Source organism: Pteropus medius, unplaced genomic scaffold, assembly GCF_902729225.1.
Source record: "Pteropus medius unplaced genomic scaffold, Ma_sr-lr_union100, whole genome shotgun sequence".
NCBI lineage: Eukaryota > Metazoa > Chordata > Mammalia > Chiroptera > Pteropodidae > Pteropus > Pteropus medius.
The window spans coordinates 12818248-12838463 of record NW_024351073.1 but is presented as its reverse complement, the minus strand read 5'-3'; the positions used below and the strand labels follow the sequence as shown (position 1 = coordinate 12838463).

General features: G+C 35.4%; 1 protein-coding gene across 1 annotated transcript in view; it reads right to left on the bottom strand.

Annotated features, from left to right (window-relative positions):
- Nucleotides 1–20216, bottom strand: part of CDH12 (cadherin 12) — an 843825-nt gene that overhangs the window by 556354 nt on the left and 267255 nt on the right. The window contains exon 2 of the mRNA XM_039842741.1: nucleotides 265–348. The gene's annotated coding sequence lies outside the window, so the exon portion shown is untranslated. The remainder of the gene's footprint in view (nucleotides 1–264; nucleotides 349–20216) is intronic.

Sequence of the window (20216 nt, the reverse complement as noted above, 5' to 3'; positions counted from 1 at the left end):
CTCAAACCTGAAGGTCAATTGAAACAGTGAGAAAAATACAATAAAGAAGCTTAAAAATATAGAATTCTTGCTAAAATAAATGGTTACTTAAGTTTCATGGTTTTGTCATGTTTTTGTCAACTATCTATAAGCATATAAATATATAAATATTTTGATTTATAATAAAATGAATATTTTGAAAAGTAAAGAAGTTTTAAAAAGAACTTTGAAGTATTTATCAAGAGGTAAAAGCATATGTCTTGATAATATTTAAATGTCACCTACCTTTAAGAAGGCTGGCATTCTTTAAAACTCCAAAGTGCTACTGAGTTCCAAATGGATTATATTCCCAAATAGAGCCAAACAGAGCTGGAAAGACAAACATACACAAAGATGTAATGTCAATTTTTTTCTAATATATGTTTATTTTAGAATATTTTCCATTTACTTCAAAGCTAGTTCAGAGTACTTGTACACACCACATTCAATTTTTCCTATTGTTAGCATTTTATATTTCAATGGTTAATTTGTCACAACTTTTGTTTATCGTGATGCGTGAACTCGAATGAACCAACACTGATACATTATTGCGATTTCATTAGTTTCTCTCCTAATGTCCTTTTTCTATTCCGAATGTCACGTTAAATTTAGTCCTTATATCACCTCAGCCACCTTTGAACAGTGATAGCTTCTCGAATTTTCTTTATTTTTGATGACCTTGAGAGTTTTGAAGAGTAACGGTCAGAATGTCCCTCAAGTGGAATTTGTCTCATTTTTTTTCTCATGACTAGACATGGGGGTGAGAGAGACAGAAGGTCTAAGTTTTTTCATTGGACTGATTTCGGGAGGAAGATCATAGAGGTAGTGTCATTCTCATCATTTCATATTAAGAGTGCATGTCACCAGCATGCCTTTTCATATTGTGCCTTTTGAAGCAAGTCCCTACACACAGCTCACACTCAGAGGCTGGGAGTTAAAGTCTACTTGTTTAAGGAAAAAAATAAATTTACAAAATTTATTTAAAATTCTTCCGGAAGAAAGATTTGTCTATTCTTCCCATCTGTTCGCTTATCTGTGTATTCGTTTATTCATTCATTCATTCAGAAATTTATATATATTAATATGAACTCATGGATATTTATTTTGCATTTTGTGTTATAATCTAATACTATACTAGTTATTTTGCTGCTCACATTCTTCCACCGTTGGCCTTTGTGAGCCCTTTCACTTTGTGACCTTTAGACATACCACAACAGTTTGCTTTCTTGAGCAGTTCCTTACATTCTGGCACTGTAAAGTAGTTCATGCTAATCTTATATATTCCCTATCTCAGCCACTGGGCTCAGCAATATTTCCAGGGACTCTAGTTTCTTTTATTGAAGAATGGCATTAGAAACCAACATCTGGGCACTAGATGTGCTTCTTGATACTGGGGTGCCTTTGATTATAAGCCTCTCAGTGGACTGAGCTAGGAAATATATGTATGTATAATAATACACATTTATACATATCCATAATTGCTTCTAATAAGCTAAACTTTGTTTCCCACTGATATATCAGACTTTAACACCATATTTCAAATAAATAGCATCTTGGGTTTAATAGAGTATGTTATTGAAAACACATCTTACATTTGTTTGAAATGTTCTTATCTGAGTAAAATGTGAGTGACTACAAAAAAAAAGAAAAATGCCAAAGCAAATAAGAAAATATGTGTCTGCTGTCTGATTTTAAGGAATCATCATGGAAGTCCATGGAATTTATTGTCTTTAATTCCTATTAAAGTTCATCAAGCTTAAAAAAGGAAAATCACCTTTAATACTCTGTGCACACAACCACAGTTGCCTGATAATTTTTTTGTACAGTGTCACATGCTGAAATAATAAAAGGATCATGAAGAAATACATAACTTAATTAAAAAACAATATAATTTATTCTATTGAAGCATCCTGATACTATGTCTGTGTTTTCATGGGACTAGACTTTTTTAAGAAAAAAGAACAGAAAGTCTGAGTTATATCAATTTTAGCTAAGTGAGAACTTTTATTTTTAATGACTCATAATATAATTCAAATTGATATCTACATATTAACCATTACAACTCAGTGGTAAACAGAATACTTGGAGGTAATTATCATTTTTATCACAAAGAATTGAGTGGAAAATACATATAATAATAAGCCAGTCTGATAATCTATAGAGGTCAATATATTTTCTGGAAGTAAAATCATCAACTCAATTTATCATTCTGCTATTTTGGAGCTATAGACTCTATGTTTGTGTTACATAAGTTAAAACCCTAATTCCCAGTATGATGATTTGGAGATGAGGCCTTCTGGAGGTAATTAGATTATGAAGGTAGAGCTCTCCTGATGGGATTAGTGCTTTTGTAAGGAGAGATATGATAGAGCTTGCTTCTTTCTGTCCTTCACATGTGAGGATACAAGGAGGAGATGGCCATCTGCGAACCTGGAAGAGAATCCTCACCAAGAACGAAATCTGCTGGCACCTAGAACTTGGACTTGCCACCCCCTAAAACCTTAAAGAATAGCATCATTAAAAGCACTTCTTTAGATATATAAATGTTGAATAACTACAGCATACACCTGAAAGTAATACAATATTGTATGTTAGCTATATTTTAATAAAAATCTTAAAAAAAAATGTTTGCTGTTTAAGCTACCCAGTCTATGGTAATCTGTTATAGTAGTCTGAGCAAATTAAGACATTTGGTAACTAATAAAAGCTTACCTGTCAAAGATCTTTTAGATTAAAAATCATTAAAATAAGAAATAAATTCAAAAGAAATTCTAAGCTAGTACATACTTTGGACTATATTAGAAAATTTGGTTAACATGTACCAAACTGTTCACTGACAGCCATAGATAGACATGCTGTCCTTGAGAAAGCAGGAGGCAAGTGTGGATCTCACGTGCGTATGAGATTTAGATTCATGCACATATATGGCATGGGACTCTAACCCATAAAACTTGGTATGACACTGCTGAAACCAGTAGAACCAATATAAACATGTATTAAAAAAGTTATTTCACAATCTAAGACACTAGACTCGCATAGCAGGGGAAAAAACATAAGAGAAAGCAAAATACCGTAATGAAAGTCAGTAGAAATAATAAAATGAAAAAATTATTTCTTAAGAACTAGAATAGAACAATCTGTAAAAGACATAAATACATTTAAAGTCTTCGTAGTTAAAGGAAGAAAGAAAAATTATAAGGTAAGAGCATGTCAGAAATATAACAAATTGGACCAAAAATTATATATATATATTTCAATATGGGGTTTTTTGGCCCATGCCTTGCAAAACCTAATACTCATTTGGAAGAGTAAAATCTTAAAAAGTGTATAAACTATGTTGGAAAGATAAAATAAAAGTCTCTCTAGCATTCATCAAAAAATATTATAAAATTACAGAAGAAAAGATTGTATTGCTACTAGTACAAATAAAGCCCAAATAATCTACACAATGTAGGAGTGAACTGATACATAAACTCGCACCTCTCTGAAAACCTGACCTAGGGAAGGGATGCCATCAAAATCAATGAGAAAAGGACAGGTTACTAAACAAGTGGTGCTGGAACAATTTGCTCTGCAGATGCACAAGTGAAAGTTGGTTTTCTTCATAACATGCACAAAAACAAATTTCAGATGTGTAGAGAAATAAAAGCTTAAAAATGTAACAAGATAGAGAACATTTTTGTGAAATAAGAATTAAAAAATCTTTCTTTAAATGAAATATTAAAAGCACAAAAAATAATGATACATTTGAATTAAAATTAAAATTGTGCATTCAAAATTAAACTTCACGAACCAGAGGGAAAGCTAAGTCAATGATGTGAGATGACATTTGCAATTCAAGGAAGAAAATTAAGAATGTAGATTATTTTAAGAACTTCAATAATAAAAAAAAAATTGAATTTACAATGTTACAAGCCAAATATTTACAGAAAAGAGAACCAGGACTTCCAATAAGCATAGAAAAAGGGATTCCACATCAGCCATTATTAGAGAAATGTAAAATAAAACAGCAATGAAATATCATTTTATACTGAGACTGTCAAAAAATATTTTTTTTAAATTAGATAGAATGTCTGAAATTATCAATGATTAGCAAAGATGTGGCATAATGGAAACTTTCATGAAGCACTGGAAGTGAATATTGATACGACAGCTTTGAAGAACCATTTGGCAATATCTATCCAATAAAAGTGAAAATGCAGGTAATCTTCACCCCAGCCATTCCACTCCCTTATATAGGTAATAGACAAAGTTTTGCATACATGCACAAAGAAATAGGTACAAGAATGTTTACTGCAGCTTTGTTCAAATTCTTGAAACAACTGCATTTTTGAAAACATTTGACTCACAACAAATGCAAATACAATTAATTGTTTTACATAACTACTTCAACTATTAATCTCATGGAACTATTTTTACTCATAATTTATTGGGAAATATTTTAACTATTTTGATATCTATATGTACATGTGTGTCTATTGTATGTGTGGGAGTTCGTGTGTGTGATGAGTATGTATGATGTCAGATAAGGAGAGTAAAGCTTGGCTTTTTTATATTGTAATCAAAATTGACCTTCACATCTACTTACTTAAGAACTTACTCAAGAACAATCACAAAAATAAATAAAAATTACTAAAATGAGTTATGAATACATCAATATTTGAAAACACAGTGAACCAGTACTATGAATAAAAGAGGACATTACTAGAGTCAAGATATCATACTAAATATCATACTTAGTTAGGGCTCTTAGGTGACAATTGATAAGACCAGACATCCATTTTTATCAGTGTGAAGGGTATATCAAGAGATTAAATATACTTTTTTTTTGTTCTCCTATCTGCTTCTGGCATAAAGATAAATCCCCTTATAATTAGCCTACCTACTTCTCTGTGGCATAGTGATAAAGACATACAGCAATAAAAATAAACGGGCACCAGAAAAATATAAGCCTGGGGAAATGTCAAAAAAACAGGGAGCAGTTGTGCTTCAACAAGACCCAGGGCACTAGTTCAGAGTCAGCATAGCGTGTAAGAGCACAATTCATAAGGCCATTTCGGCCAAGGTAAAAAAACTCAGGACTAATACCAGCTGACAACAAGTAGTTATCAAAAATTGGATAAAAGGACTCACAGCAAAAATTGCAACTTGGGCCTGCAAATCGATCTCATTCCCAACGCCCCCACAACAATGAAAAAGATTTGAAAAAGATGTAAAACCTGCATTAATGCTGGGCAGTAAGGAAAGGGATCAGAGACAAATCTCTGCCAAAAATATGAGATGTGCCTATTTCCAGAATGACCCCAAAATACTTGTAAATAATTTCTTCCTCCTAAAGGTGTTATGAAATAAAATAGAATACTCTGAAAAATCTCATTAAGTTCTGAATTAAAAGATTGAGGAGGTGAGGTGCATCTGCTGAGGACAGCACTTAGAATTCCTTTAAAGGCTTTGTTTCTACAACTTTCAAAAGCAGCCACGTCGTGAGGTCCACCAAAAAACCACAACCAAACTAAATGAGGCATCTACAGCCAGCCAAGTTCTTTCTTGATACGGCTGAATATTACTGGGGAAGGAGGGTCAAAAAATGAATGAATGAATGAATGAATGAATGAATGAATACAAACAACAACAACAACAATAACAAAACTACTGACAGGTTTCCCCCGATAAGCTCTCTCCAGGCCTTTCAAATCTCCCTGTGTCCACTGGCAAATGAACACGGTGATGGACATTATCATCACTAGCTTTCAAACTTCAGATTCTAGAGCATTCAAGTGTCACTCATGTATCAAAGAGGAATATATTGCCTTTTGCGATATGTATTAGGCTCGATTTGAAATCTCTGTATCAAAAATACACTGGGAGTCATGGGAAAGAGTCTGCAATATATAAGGGTCAAGTATTTAAAATGCAGAACATACTAAGAAAAAGCAATATGTTAAAGAAAGGAAGATATATTTAAAAGTGACACAAGTATTTTCACTCAATAAAATTAAAGAGACTATGGATGAAATGAAACAAAATATAAGATAAGTCATTACAGAAACAGAATAAGATAAAAATGTCTGACTGAATTAAGGTAACTGATAGTATCATAACCATAAGCAGCATCTAAATTAATATTAAAGATTTTTCATAAAATGGAGTATAAATTTTATGACAATGTGTGAACATGTTAGCTAAAAAATATAACACACAAAAACACACACACACAAAAACATTTTTGACTTAATGGATACACCTGAAAGAAAGTAAAAGAGTTCTAAACTGAGGAGCAAAGCTGAAGGACAAGTACAGGGAAGTGATTATTGCAGACAAGTGACTGGTTAAGCCTCCAAGAAACTGGCAGCCTCAGTCTTCTATGGGTGAAGGTTTTGAATTGACACAGAGCTGGAGGTGAATTGGGGAAAACTACATAACGAGGCTCCAGGAAATCTATACTTACTGAAGAGAACGGCTAGTTTTTCCCTAAACTAGAAAATAAGGAGATACTGCTGTTTCTAGAGATTAAAAAAAAAGTCTTCCTGACGATGTGTGGTCAGTGACAGGCTCTCATCTGAGTTTGGACAATTAATTTACATTTATTTTTAAATTATTTGTTTGGTTCATAGTCAATCCTTACATCAAAATTTGAATTTAAAGTGGATTGAGGGGTGTAGTGCCTTCCAAATAACAATAATCATCCTTGTAGAGAAGAACTCACAACCTATACTACAAAGAAATTTTGAAGGTGTATTCTAATGTAATAGAGTCTAATTTAAAATCATGACATAATAGATGTCCTATATAGTTCAATAAAGTAAGAAGATAAGAACAAAAAACAATAGACATAGGATCATAAATTTTAGTAAGGTTTCTGAACAATGTTTAGACAATTGCATTGCAAAAGATCAGCAAGAGTTGAAAAATGCAATTTTAAAATCATTTACCTTATGAGTATTTATTATGTATATCTAGAAATAAATTCAACAAAAAGGTATAAGACTTTTAGTGATACAATTGCAAAACTTACTTGATAACACTCAAATAAGAATTAAATAAGTGGAGAGAGAGATCTTGTTTACTGAATCAGTTTTAAGAATCTATCAATTCAAATAACACCTGTTAATTTTTATATTCATAGAAGTTGATACTGATATTGATATGAAAAAATAAAGGGTGAGATAGATAAAACATTAATGGAGAAGTAAACAAGGGGTGGTTTCATCCTACATAATGGTAAGACATACAATATATTACTTAAAACATGGATTATGGGAAAGAAAAATTATTCGATGAAATAGAAGAGCTTTGAAACACACAAATATACACACCCACACATATGCAAACCTGATATATAACACAGCAGATGTGAAAAAATAGGAACCACAGAGGTATACTGAGAAATCTGATGATCTCACATTTAAAAAAATACTATATCCCTAACTCACTCTATATGCAAAAATCAATCTTAGATAGATTAAGCACAGAAAAGTGAAAGATTAAAGAATAAATTTTTTGAAAAAATATAATAAAATACATTTATTAACTTAGGATAGGAAATTATTAGAGAAGTACTAAGATATACTAGCCATACAAAACTGGATGATAAATTTCTATAACAGTTAAAAACTTACTTATCAAAGGACATAATAAAATAAAAAGATAAGGCACAGATTGTGAAGCAATCATTATTCAGACAACATAAATTAACTCTAAAATACAATTAGAAAAAGACAATCTATTATAAAAATAGTTGAAATTCACAACGAGTTATTTAAGAAAAATGAAACATGATTTACTTTTAAATTCTATTTAATAATGTCCAAACTTACGAGTAAAGAGATCAAAGCACATTAAGGCCACGGGGAGATATGATTTACAACTAAGCAGGCAAAAAAAAAAAAAAGAAAGAAAGAAAGAAAGTAAAAAAATGGCCAATCTTGAGAAAATGGGCAAGAATTTGGATATTCATCTAGTACTGACAAAAACATAAACTGGTACAGGCTTCCTGCAAATAATTTGGCATTATGCTAAAACATGAAAAGGTAAATACCATTTAACCCAAAACTGATTCTTACATATAAATACTGGATATAAAAAAGAAAAATCAAACAAATACTTGAGAAAACAATTAAGTATAAATAATTCTAAATACAGATAATAACCCATATAAATGTCATTTGCTTTTTTCTGAAAAAGAAGATACATAGTGGCTCTATTATATCAAGAAACTAGAAAGTATTAAAATATATTTACAAAGAATTGTTTTTCTTCATTTTTAATAAGTTAACTGCTCTGTTCTAATTCTCAGTGATAATTAGAAAACTCTACATTTATAATTACGAACACATAAGGTAATGTTAATAAAATTGAGATGTGGTATATTCATTACATCAACTAGAAAAAAGTGAAAAGGAAAGTAAGATATAAATACAGAAATGGAAAGAAACATCAGAGAGTTGTTTAAAAAAATAAGTGGACAAAAAAACACTGGATGAAAGAAATTAAGATGTGAGGAACAATTCTATACATATAAAAATTAATTAATGTTGTTTCCATCTTTGAATTCTGAATATCTTCTCCATTTCTTTTTAATGTATAATGAGGTTATATGTTAGTAGAAGAAAACAATGTGCATTAAAAAAAAAAAAAAAACATGGACAGAGGCCTTGAACAGATACTTTTCCCAAGACATACAAATGGCCAACAGAAATATGAAAAAAATGCTTAATTTCACCAGCTATTAGGGAAATGCAAATCAAAACCCCAAAGAGATATCACCTCATATCTGTAAGAATGACTATCATCAACAGGACAAGCACTAACAAGTGTTGGAGAGGTTGTGGGGAAAAAGAAATCCTAATACATTGCTGTTGGGAATGCGAATTGGTACGGCAACTATGGAAAACAGTTTGGAGTGGCATACTTAAAAAATTAAGAATAGAATTACCATATAACCCAGGAGCTAGACCCTCTTTTGGATATCTATCTCCAAAATTTGAAAACATTTATCTGTAAAGATACATGCACCCCAATATTCATTGAGCATTACTCATGGTGGCCAAGACATGGAATCAACCAGAGTACCCTCTAATAGATGACTGGATAAAGAGGATGTGGTACACATATACAAAGGAATATTAGTCAGCCATAAGAATACATGAAACACTGCCATTTGTGACAACATGGATAAATCTTTGAGATTATCATGCTAAGTGAAATAAGCCGGACAAAAAAAGTTGAGAACCATATAATTTCACTCATATGTGGGATATAAAACTAAAACCACCCAACAAACAAGAAAAACTCATAGATAACAGTTACTGGTTACCAGAGGAAAAGGGGGAAGGAGGGAGGTAGATAAGGGTAAAGGGAGCCAAATATTTGGTGATGGAAGATTTGACTTTGGTTGGTGAACACAAAATGCAATATACAGATGATATATTACAGAATTGTACACTTGAAATCTATATAATTTTACTAAGCAATGTTACCCCAATAAATTTAATTTTTTATAAAAGTTTTGATTCTAAACACTGACCAATGGTTGAAAGATAAAGGTGCTAAATATAAACAATTTTTAAATATTTTACATTTTCAAAATAATATGTATTTTCATTTTGGAGATTTTTTTTAATTGCTTGAAAATTAAGTTAACATTTATAATTGTAAATATTGCTTAAATATTCCTTTAACACTTATTTATATAGTATTATATTTACATTTTTTTCTTTCTGATGCTCCAAAATTTAATTGTTTTGACTATCTATAAATTATAAATTCTATAATTTTAGAGTTATCATTTGAATAACAAAGTCTCATTTTAGCCAGTTTAAAATGTTTATGATCATAGAAAATTTTGAATTTTATTTCTAAAATATAGTTAACTTTATCTAACAGGAACCAACAGAAAAACTTTGTTAAATAAAATGTCTTACACTCTCTATATGTGGAAGAAAATCACATTATTAAAATGAAATTTCCTATTTAAAACTAGAAAATTAACCATAGAAATAACAAGCTTGAACTTTATCCAATTACTGATATCTAATCTAAATTTTAAGTCTTACATATCATGAAACTTGTTAAAACTAGAGATTTTGTATTTTTTTTTGAACAATAAATTAGTAACAGGACATAGGCATTGTCATATTTCATTTAAAGAACATAAAGATCTAGAGTTTCTATTTTGATTACTCGTGCCTCTCAAAATGTTAAGCTTCTTAATATAAATGTATTCAAACTGGTCATTGGTATTTCTATCTCAAGTTAATATATTCTTATGTTTTGTTCATATGTGTTCGTGGAAGTTATATTGGCATTAAAAGAGCATGTATTTGGAATCATATATTAATAGTTATTGAACTGGAAGGCATGGTATCATTCCTCTAGTTCTACTCTGTTATTCAAGAAAAAAAAGGCCAGAGAGACAGACAGACAGGCAGAGAGACTAGGTTCATTATTCGTGTTCTCCATGTTCTGTTTCCACATTTTATTCTATTATTCACTCAATAAACTATCGAGTCGATACAGTAGGAAAATGAATTAGATATAATTTAACAAATATATCAACATATCAGCACAAACAAATGTTTGAAATATAATATTGCAAGTAATATAATGGAGGTTCTGCAGAGTCACAAAGATGAAGACATTAACTGACACAGCAAAGGGAATTACATTTTCACAAATCTTTAAACATTTGAAGTAGATCTTGGAGGATAAATAGGAATTTTCCAAGGAAAGAAAAAATGCGAGCTGGTTTTAGAAGGAAGAAATAATGCCATAAGTGTGGAGATCACTGAGCTCTGAGGATTAAAGGACCTTTGGGGATGGCTTCAAGATAAAGTAACTGCTGAAACCTTACAAAAAGCAAAGCCAAGAGAAAATAAGATGCCCATATCTATGGCCATAAATTGCAAAGGACACCAGACCATTAAATTTTCTTAGGGGTTTTTTTTTTTCCCCCTGATCCAGTCATGGTACCACAACATAGTTTTATTCCCTTGTCTTTAACCTCGCCTTCCTTGTCCTTTGTTTCTCTATTTTTATTTTACCAGAATCTAAGCAAAGATTGTTCTTTTCTGTTTCAACAACCAAGCACGCGGGTACTGGGGAAGAAAATATCTCACAATTTTATAGATAAATGACATCACAAATGTCTGCCCTCTAACCTCACCTGGGGCCTCCATGCTCCTAGTATTTTTTTAATGATATTTTTATCGACTTTCATGATCATTCTGTACAGCAACTCTTTACAGAACTACCCCTTGGGTGTACAGGGTTCAGATAGGTATTTTTATAGGTCTCTATATATATAAACTACTTTATTAAAATCTGTTCTACAAAAATCCATGGGCTCAGTTGAGGCATAGTGATTTGGTGATGATGACAAGATAAAGATTGAGGGTAGAAAAGAGGTACTGATGTATTTGTTTATTGCCCAAACAGTGTATATGAAGATGCTTCGTGGAGTCCAGGCAGCATCTCTTCCTGTTCAAGTTCAGGAATTATCTCTGTGTGTTCTACTGTTAAATGGACCATTATTGGTTAATTTTACATGTTCTATCACAAGAAAAAAATTAGCATTGGTATTAAACTCACAATAGATCTTTGGAGTCTGTATAGAAATGATACACACTTCACCATTGAATAACGTGGAGGAGGGGTCTCTAACATTTCCTGCTGTCCAAAAATCCACAAATAACCTGACTATTGTACTATTGTTGACAGTAGATAGCACTTTGCATCCACAGATTAAACCAATCTCTATCCAAAACAGTATTTGCTCATTCCCAACTGCAGATTCCCCGTCGCAGATAGAAAATAGTTTTCAATCTGAGCTTTGTTAATCCGTGGGTTGTAAAACCTGAGGAATGAGAAAGATCTACTGTTTTAATTGAAAAATTCTCACAGTTCAAACAAACCCATGTTGTTCAAGGGCCAGCTGTACATCTTTTAGTCTCTGTAGTTCCCTAATGCCACTTATTCAATGAAGTTTATATCATTACTCATCCCTTGTCTATGAATATTGGCTTTTGGTGAATCTCTGAAAGCTTTTACCTGTGACTTGATAATTATAACAATAAATGCATTTTTTTTCCTAGCTTAAGTTGCAAATTGAGAAATATTATTTTTCTGGACATGTTAAATTTGCTATTTGGAATTTTAGAGAATAAATGTAGAATAGTATATTTTCCACCCATGACTTTTCTTGGATGATTTACACCATAATCCTCAAATTCTTGGAATGTGATCTTTCTCTGTGTTGGCCTCATTCTTGACTTCCCACCCTTCCATCAGATAAGAAATGACCGAGGATCAGAGCAGACCAAGAATAGCAGTCTCATTGGCACAAGGAACATAGCATAAAACTAATCCGGGGTAGCATGTGTCATTGCATGGATTGGAAGCAAAAGAGAAAAAAAGTATACTCAGTAGGGCCTGTTGCCATTACTGAGAATGATCTTCAGAAGCCTTTGGAGAGCCAGGCTCAGTCCTGGAGTGCTGAACACGAGGCCTGGACCTTGCCTAGCATGAGGTTACCTTCTGCGGGGCCAGCATCCGGGAGAACACCACGCTAAGATAGTTTGCCAGTGCCAGCTATTCCATGCCACCAGAGGGAGACAGAAGATTTTGAGGTAGACACTTTTTGAAACTACATCACATGTAGAAACAGATTCGTGGACGTGGTTACATAGTGCAGTGGTTAGCGCATCTGCTTTACACACAGAAGGTCCTAGATTCATGCCCCAGTGGAGCCATGGTCCACGGCCATGCTATCCTGAATGAGCTGGATGTCTGAACTTGGAAGCGAAGCAGGGTCGGGCCTGGTTAGTACTTGGATGGGAGACCACCTAGGAAGACCAGGTGCTATAGGCGTAAAAAATAAAATAAAAAAGTGCACACAGTCCTGCCTTATGATCAGCTTTGGCTGCTCCCAGGCCCTGAAAGGGGTGCTCCTGAGGCATAGGGATAAGAGCAGCCCAGCCCCTTGCCCAGGGCTCAGGGCTGTACTGCTCAATTATACCTTTTTGTGTCATCTTCTAAGTATCTATATCTTTATCATCACCATTTTTATTTTTTATAGATCATGTTGATTCCTACTTTAGTGCAAACATTGAAGATATAAAGTGAATTCTCATATTCAACTTACCAATATTCACCTTGAACTTACAGACTTCCCTGTATCTATATCTATTTTTAATTATCTCCATCAAACTATGGTCATTGTGAACTCTGGGGTCAAGATGACATAGTGCCTCAAAGCATGGTGTCTAACGTTACACAGAACTGCCATTTTACTGTGTGTACAGCATTTTCTGTATCTATAAAATAAATATATCATCTAGTTTATAGAGTTGTGGTGAGGTTTAAGTGCAATAGAATGATATTTGTAAATTATAGTGTCTGGAATATAGAACGCTCAATTTAGGATAAAGGCAGCATATTTGTTCTTGCATAATAATTGGCATGCATTTATTTTTCTTTTCCGATTTATGAAAACATAAAAATTTTATTTTTTTAAAGTTTAGCTTCTATGATGAGAAAGAGCTAAAATCAAAGAAAATTAAATTATATTTTAGCTGATTTGGGGGGCAGAAACATAAGTTTGTCCACAGATTAAAGAAAAAAAAAAACACTTAAGAAAGATATTAAATGAAGAAAGAAATCTTAACTCTCCCAGCCAGCAACCTCACAACAGAAAGGCAAACCACACAATATGAATAGAGATGATATTATTTATCCTTCACTTAATTACATAACAATTTATTTGTATTTATCTACACAGAATTTGCATTAATATGATGGAAACTTGACATTTTCGTAAGGTAAGAATTGGGACATTATAATTTCATAGGTGAATGGGCAGAGATAAATATGCATGTGGCATTTTGCAATGAAACATGTTTTGCTCTTCAAAATTCTTCATTAAACCTAAGGATATTCATTATAATAAATCCATGAAATAAGTTAGACCCAACTAACTCCAAGAACAATTACGGAGGGTGCCATTAAAACCAATTTACATTGCATTGCATGAATACTTGTATGAATAATGCAGTCATTCCAACTCACTTATCCAAACTGACTTAAAGCATAGAAAGAAATATAGAGTTATAGTTACTGAAGCATGAGATAGAAAGAGACTATGTACGAAGGTGTGCAAGAGTTCAATACATCAGGGTTTTAAATAACGACGTCAATTGAAGTGTAAGTAAAATGTAGCCTTTCAGTGATCCTACCATTTAGCAAAAGGGACATCTTAGCCAATGTTTTAGAAAGAAAATGTAGTTTTCTATTGGTAGATAACTACATGTGTGACTAAGATATAAAATATAATGAAATATCTGGCAGCTAGACATAAAGTAGATTAAAAAGGCCATCCATTATTTTATTATAGGTACACATAAATATGTTTCACTTGGTTTAGATTAATTATTTATTGTGCAATTCTGCTGTGTACCTTTTAGATGACTTTGCTCTGTTGCATTATTTGTGGGACCAGCAATCAGGCCTGCTTTCTTTATCCCTTCTCTTTCTCACCAGAGCATATTCTTTTTAATAAGTAGTTCATCTTGGGAGGAGGTGAATAGAAAAGAGGGGGTTGTGTGTTTCATGATCCTAATATGCTTCTGGTAACATAGAGCTCATTAAAAAGAAAAATCCCTATAGGAAGTGTTTTGTTTCCACTTTTATCAATTAGAATTTTGAACTCTTCTGTGTCTGCAACTTAACAGGCAAGTAAATGGGGGAAGCAGAATCATTAATAGACATTAAAATTTTATTTCATTAATATTTAATGATATTTTATCTTAGTAATAGATAAATTTCATTTTTATACTCATCTTTTTGGTTAGTCCCTTGGCATTTCTAAAGTTTGCACATATAATGTTTCACATTTTATTCTTTAAATGTGATAAGTAAAAAGTAAATAGGAGCAATATTAAAATTTTAGAGCCTATATTTATGGTCAGGTCTTTAGTAAACAGTATAGAAAAAGGACATGTAATATTTATAAAAAATTCCAGATGAATGAAGAACTTAATCCATGTATCACACTACGAAGTGAGGGAAATTATTCATGAATAAATACAAATGAATTATTCCTAGAACAGAGTAAGTCAACTTCTCTGTAAAGAGCCAGATACTAAATATTTTAGGATTTGCAATCCATACAATCCATGTTGCAACTGCTCTATCTGGCCATTACACAATACTTAAATGAATGAATATAGCTGTATTCCACTGAAACTTTCTCTGCAAAAAGAGGTGACCAGCCAAAATTATCTGCAGGTAATCGATTACTTACTTTTAATCTAAAAGAAACCTGATACTTCCAGAATGGGTTTCCCACCAAACACGAGACTCATTTTTATGATATATTCATCAATGTCTAAACTTATAAGACAACAGATTGGCAAGAAGGACTTAATAGAGTCCATTATCACCTGTAAGTCACAATTAACAATAATTACTGCAGCGGGTCCTGGAGTGCATCGGGGAAGTACGACATTTCTTAAATTACTCCTGCTGTCAACTGCCTTAGACAGAAAGCTTTCACAATGAGAGAGCCATCGTGTTGAGTTATGGTAAGACACAGCCACCACTTGAAGATGCCTAAGTATTAGATAGCACTATAGTTGGTAAGCCCTTTATGCGCATCACCTGAGTGGTAATAAAACAATCACACTGGGTGGAAGTATTATCCTCAGGTTATAGATTAGGAACCTGAAACTCAGCATGAATATATCAACTGACCAAGGGCACACTGATAGTAAATTAAATTAGAGCATCAAATATCGATTTCAAATCTGTCTGACTCCAAAGCCCAAGCTCTTTTTTTACGTATTACTCAAGTATGTACATTGTGTACTGGTCTATCTAAGATTTGGGAGGGAAAATGCCTCTCTATTTGCTGCCACTGCGAGCTTCACTAGGCCCTCATTGCTGCTCAGCTTTCTTTATATTCATTTCCTCTGTTCTCCAAACTCAGATTTTTTCCACACCCTCCTCAGATACAGCAGTGAGGCTGCCTTCTACTCACTGACCTACAAGACCATCTTACAAGAGAGCTTATAACTTCAATACTTATCACTCCAAATAGCTTTGAAGTGTTTCATTTCATTTTTCACTTTCTTTTTTTTTTTCTCCAAAATAATCCCTCCTCTACTATCCTAAAAGGCTACGTAACCTTCTTAATTTTATCTTTTTGTACCTCCAGAAACACGCTTCTGTAATGGCCTGCTGAAATGTGAAAGGGTTAAAGAATAATTAAAACCTGAAACTGGACAAAGGAAGTCCATAACTTAGGCCTAGTTTCTGGAACCCCTAACCACACTCTGTTAATCATGAAACTTGTAACAATGAGCTCATACGCTAACTGCCAATTTTAGCCTGTGTAACCCTGCTTGCTTGCGTGGCATGAAAAATAATCAATTGTATATAAGCTGAAAATTACTATTTGGCCATCGCCCATGGGAACACCGGCTATTGTCCATGGGAACATAGGCAATCACCCATAGGAACATAACATTCTAACACAAGCTTTCTGCTTCTGTACTTCCCGCTTGCACACCTGACCAGTGGGTTGACAGGTAGTGAATAGGAGAAAGATGGACCTTTGTGTTTAAGACAGAATGAGGAATAGGATTTGGGGCTTAAAAACCTTGTATCTTGGCATTTCGAGGCTGCTCCTTTGCAAGGACAGCCGCCGGCTAATAAACTGTCTCCTGGTTAAGAGCACTCAAGTTGGGTCTGGTTATTCTGGACACAACATTTGGAGGCCCCAGCGAGATCTTCTCGTTGTGGGAAAATTGATCAGTGCACCGGGGCGTTGGACCATTTGCGGTTGGGGAGGCCTCTAGGGCACTTGCCCTAGCCCGCCGCCTGTGGTTTCTTGCTTTTCGGAGCACGATCCTGGGAGTGCTGAGGCAGTTTCTGGTAGGGGGCCCAGGGACCGTGCGGACGTCGGACGCGACAAGTAAGTCGGCGGTCGACTGAGACTGTGACGACAGTTTTCTCAGTCCTGTTCTGGTTTGTTAGTCTATGTCTGTCTTGTTTTGTTTTGCTTCGTGTGCTTTATTGTGAAACTATGGGACAATCACAGGGCAAACTAACTCCGTTACAGTGCATGCTTAACAACTTTAAAGATTTTCGTCGTAGGGCAAGGGCCTATGGTGCTTCAGTAACCCCTTTTGATTTGCAGCGCTTTTGTCAATTAGATTGGCCGACCTTCGGAGTAGGATGGCCCTCCGAGGGATCATTTAACATGCAGACTGCATTCCGGGTTCGAGGTGTGATTTATGGAAACCCTGGGCATCCTGACCAAATTCCTTATATTGATGTTTGGATTGATGTTGTTTCTGATGCCCCTAAATACTTACAGAGTTGCAGTCGTGCACCCGTTACTGTAATGGCAGCCATACCCCAGGGTTTTAAGAAGCCCCCACCGGTGTTGCAGGGACCTCCCTCGGAGGATGACTGGTATCCGCCACCCTATAATGGAAATGGGGGTAGACGTCCTCCTCCGGAGGGACCGGGACCTCCTGTAACCCGGTCTAGGGGTCATAGGCCACCTTCCCCTGATTCAACCTCCCTGAAAAGAGCCAGTATCTGTTCAAGGCCCATTGAAGGTGATTCCAGGAGGTGGCGGTGAGCCTACTGTCATCTACTCGCCATTCAGTACTAGTGATTTATATAATTGGAAATTGCAAACGCCATCCTTTTCAGAGAAACCATAAGGACTAACCTCCCTTTTAGAGTCTATTTTCTTTACCCATCAGCCCACTTGGGATGACTGCCAACAGCTCTTACAGGTCTTATTCACTACTGAAGAAAAGGAAAGAATTTTGCGGGAGGCGGCTAGAGGAGTAACAAACCCAAATGGGCAGCCCACAGCAGACTTGACCAGGTTACAGGCTGTGTTTCCGACTCAACGTCCCCAGTGGGATCCAAATACAGATCAAGGTAAGGAGGCTCTCCTAAGGTATCGCCAGTTTCTGCTACAGGGACTCCGTGCTGCTGCACGTAGACCAATAAATCTGTCCAAGGTAAGTGAAGTAATTCAGACTAAGGACGAGTCACCTGCAACATTCTTGGAAAGACTATTAGAGTCTTACCGCTTATATACACCTATTGACCCGGAGGACCCCAACAATAGAAGAGCCATTAATTTGGCCTTTATTAGCCAGTCGGCCCCTGACATTAGAAAGAAGTTACAGAGATTGGAAGGTTTTGAGGGAGAAAAATTTATCCAAATTATTAGAAATAGCTCAGAAGGTCTTTAACAATAGGGACTGTGTGCAAAAAGTCATGTTTGTGGGACAACAAGGAAACCGACCTCCTTGGGGAAAAAACAAAACAAAACAAAAAAAAACCCTAACCATAGAGGGGGACCTAGCAACGAAGAAGGCCAAAATAGAAAACCTACGCTAGGAAGAGACCAATGTGCTATTTGCAAAAAGAAAGGACATTGGAAGAATGAGTCCCCTGAAAAGGAGCAACCAGGAGGTGAGAAGAAAAAAGGCCCCTCATTCTTTTAAAAGATGAATAGGGGCGTCAGGGCTCTTATCTAATGAGCCCCCGAGAGCCCAAGGTAACTTTACAAGTAGGGGGCAAACCTGTGAACTTTTTAGCTGATACTGGTGCAACTTACTCAGTTTTAACAGAAACTGCTGGTCTGTTATCCAAAGAAAAGACTGTAATTCAAGGAGCCACTGGGAAAGGGAAGGCATACCCACGGACACAGGCAAAAATTACTGACTTGGGAAAGGGAACCATCACGAATTCGTTTTTAGTTATGCCTGAATGTCCTTTTCCTTTGCTTGGAAGAGATTTGCTCCAGAAATTAAAAGCCACTATTTAAGCAACGAGTGGCATATCTCTCAAAGAGACTAGATCCAGTGGCTGGAGGAAGGCCTAGTTGCCTGAGAGCACTAGCTGCTACTGCTATATTGACCAAAGATGCTTTAAAATTGACCTTGGGCCAAAATATTGAAATTGTGGCTCCACATGCAGTTGAAGCCATGCTGCGCAGCCCTCCTGAAAGATGGATTTCCAACGCCCGGATTACTCAGTACCAGGTACTGTTGCTTAATCCCCCACAGACCCAGTTTTTGAAAACTGCAACCCTGAACCCTGCCACGCTGCTCCCGGATGATGACCCGCAGGCTCCATTGCATCACTGTGTTCAGCACCTTGAGCAGGTAACTGGACTACGGCCAGACTTGAAGGATGAGCCGTGGCCTAATCCGGATGCGGTATTATTTACCAATGGAAGCAGTTTTGTATCCGACGGAGTAAGGTATGCCGGGGCAGCCATAGTAACGGTCAGGGATGTGATATGGGCACAGGCCCTAAGCCATGGGACATTGGCACAGAGGGCTAATCTTATAGCTCTAACACAAGCTTTACGGTGGGGAAAGGATAAAACTGTAACCATCTACACTGATAGCCGATATGCCTTTGCAACGGCACATGTACATGGAGCCCTGTACAAGGAAAGAGGACTATTGACATCAGGGGGAAAGAAAATTAAGAACAAGGAGCAGATTTTGGCTCTTTTGGAGGCTATCTGGCTACCTAAGAAAGTGGCTATTATCCATTGCCCCGGCCATCAAAAAGGGGAAGAAGCGGTAGAAAAAGGAAACCGCTTGGCAGATAAAACAGCAAAGGAAGTAGCCAGAAAACCAGTGGGGACTAACGTCATAATTGGTCCCCTTCTTGTGCCCCACTTGGTACAGGCTCCAGACTATAGCCCCCAAGATATAGAGTTGGGGAAGCAACTGCATGGGAAGTTTGAACATGGGTGGCTTTAGATTCCAGATGGAAGGCTGGTCCTCCCTGCTGTGCTTGGTAACACCTTAATTAGCCAGATGCATAATGCTACCCATCTTGGAGGAACTAAGTTAATTGAACTGCTAAAAAGAGACTATTATATTCCTGGACTAACCTCAAAGGCTCGGGATGTAAGTGCACGATGCCCAATATGTGCACAGGTCAACTCTCGCCCCATCCCAAAGGAAAATATCGGCACTCGATTAAGAGGACAAGCTCCTGGAGAGCATTGGGAAGTGGACTTTACAGAAGTTGCTCCTGGCACTTTTGGATTTAAATATCTTCTGGTATTCATTGACACCTATTCTGGATGGACTGAGGCCTTCCCCACAAAAAAAGGAAACTGCACAAGTAGTAGCTAAGAAATTAATTAC